This window comes from Protomyctophum parallelum (genome assembly GCF_964188405.1).
Source record: "Protomyctophum parallelum genome assembly, chromosome: 2".
NCBI classification, from domain to species: Eukaryota; Metazoa; Chordata; class Actinopteri; order Myctophiformes; family Myctophidae; genus Protomyctophum; species Protomyctophum parallelum.
The window spans coordinates 2,889,216-2,892,110 of record NC_139699.1 but is presented as its reverse complement, the minus strand read 5'-3'; positions in this window follow the sequence as shown (position 1 = coordinate 2,892,110).

Genomic DNA, 2,895 nt, shown 5'->3' with positions numbered 1-2,895 from the left:
CCCTGTCATTGTAATTGCAGAGCTATTATGCTACAGTAGATACTGTACAATCACAGCCACAACCATAGTATATTTTTGTTCACTGCATGGCTTTATCTAGCCCACACAAAAGCTGATCATTCTAGAGTTGCTTTGTCACTCTTATGGGTGTGGGTATATCTATTTCAGCTTTTCTTCATTGGTAAACCGAGAGGTTGGCATAGTGTCTGCAGGCATGCAGCCTGCTCATATCGCTGTTACACTGCGCTGAATGAAATGGTGAGTGTAGAGATATACTAGACTGTAACCCTGTACCAAACCTTAACCTTATGTTAATGAAACTATAACCTCTTAAACCCTTGGTATAGCCTACCAGTAAAAGTATCAAACTGCAATGTAGAAATACTACATTGCAGTTTGACACTACAATAAGTATTTGGATCAACATGTACTTAAAGTAGCCTACCAAAAGTAGAAAGTAGGCCTACTCATTATGCAGAATGTCCAATTTCACTAATATTATGAAATCACATCCAAGATCATTTGATTTTGACTATCTGACCATTTTTCCCGATCCAACACTTATCACATATATAGTACAATATCCCAAATCACAGACGATATCCAGTCTAATATCATGATATGGATATAATATTGGTACTAGGGATGTCCCGCCGTTTTCGATCCGATTCCGATCATTTGAAAACGTCCCCAATTTCCGATCACGTGATCAGATTAGGGACAACCCTAATTCTAACAGATTCCCACCCAGTGTTGTTTTCGTCGACTAAAACTAAGACGAAAAATGTTTCTTCGACTACCTTTTTCACTGACAAAAGCGAATGGAAACTAAATGAAAACTAAGCTACGATGACTAGAACTAAGACTAAATTATACTGACAATTTCATCGACAAATATGAATTATGTAATATGTTAGGAAGGGACTAGTGGACAAGAGATCCAGTTTTACAGTCTTTACAGTCATTTTACACTTGGTTGCATGCTGAAAATAGCTGATCTACAGCTCACAGTTGTGTATAAACCAGGGGGGCAGTCAGCCAGATATTTCGTGAAGCCTCATTTGAAATCGGTAGTTCATATAATGGCCTGTTGTGGCGCTGGGCTGGACCAAAAAGCCCATAGCTCCATAGAGGCCCATGTATTTTGGCCCAACTTCACCTAGACTGTATTACCTTAATAAACATGGTCATGAATACTTTCTTCTTCCAGTCACTAGTTTAAAGTCTCATTTCTAATGTCATAATATTCTTTTTGGAAAATTATGGTCCCATTAATTAAAAAAATGACCATAAAGTCGCGTATGTTCTGAGGGGCGTGGCTACCGTTACAGTCTATGATCGGGATTCCCCTCCCACTCAAGAGTCTTCTCCTCCCACTCGAGTCACAAATAAAAACCAACGGAGAAGAAGGGGGGAAGTCCCGCCTCGTTGTCTGGGCAGCCAATGACCAGCTGGTACAAAACGGAGCCAGCCAATGGCCAGCTGGTACCAAAAGATGGCGACTTACATCAGGAATTAGCATATCATTACAGGCTTCATTTTACGTTCATGTTAGACCCGGGGAACGCTTTGTCCATATTTTTTACAGTCTATGGTATAAACACTCCTTACGACAAGGCCCACCAAAATACATTTTAGTCGAGTAAATCAACTGTAGATTTAGTCGACTAAAATCTTATGACATTTAGTCGACTAAAACTAGACTAACACTAAGACATTCCAGGTGACTAAAATGGGACTAAAACTAAATGAAGTAAACAAGTAAACTAAACAATTTGCTGCCAAAAACAACACTGTTCCCACCCCACTGTATTTGAATGTATAAATGGAATGGCTACTTTATTAGGGCAATCCTCCTGGCTGAGATTTGCACCTTACTTACAGCATCGCAGCCACCTGTAATTGGGGACACACTAGGGAAGAAAACAAGGTTATCTTCGTACCAACACAACCTTTCAAAGGTGGCCATCTGGTGAAAATGTGTCTCATGTGTCAGTTATGAGAAGAGACCTCTCTGTCATTCTTTATTTAAGTGTTTCCATGAATCTTGCACTTAATTCCATTCCATTGACTATTACATTATTTCATAGACAATTGTATTTATGTATTTAATACCAAGAAATATACAATTCGTTCTCACCAAAACTGAGAGTGTTTGTGTGAGTTTTTAAAAGACTATGTTTGGCTGCAAACACGCCTGAGGCGAACGCATGCAGAGAAATATATCAACATGCCCTCTTGGCATCGCCTTCCTCATAATGTTATTCTGCATATAGTTTTATGAGATTGTTGACCTGAACATGGACTTTAGAGGAAAATGTGAAGCCTCCGGGGTGAGATTGCCTTGCATAAGCACGTTTCCCATTAGAACAGCACTAGCCCATTCTGACCTGAGATCAGATTCATACGAGGTTTCTGCTGGACACACACTGGTCTGACGAACCCATTCTGACCTGAGATCAGATTCTAGAAATGTCAGTCGTTTTTAGATTTTTACAAAAATAGCAGACCTACAAGCTCGTATCGCGCCACTCGGTGGCGCGATATGAGCTTGTAGATCTGCTATTTTTCAATAGCTAAAGCATAACATGATGCTAAACACCAAAATGGTTGCCCGGTCAGAATGGGCTAGAAGGGCAACTGTGGCGATCTGAGCGACTCTTCCTGTTCACACACAACAAATGCGTTAGCCTGGTTAATAAACCAGACTAATATCAATGAAACAGGGCAGCTCACAAACAATGTCCATGGAGGTACCAATTACAATGCTGTGCAATTACAACGCCCTTTTTTCTCTCTACACTTTTGTGCCAGGGACCCCTGGAAGAGAAGATTTATGTGGGGGGGGGGGGGGGGGGGGGGGGAAATCGAAATGATTCAATATTTCCCACATTT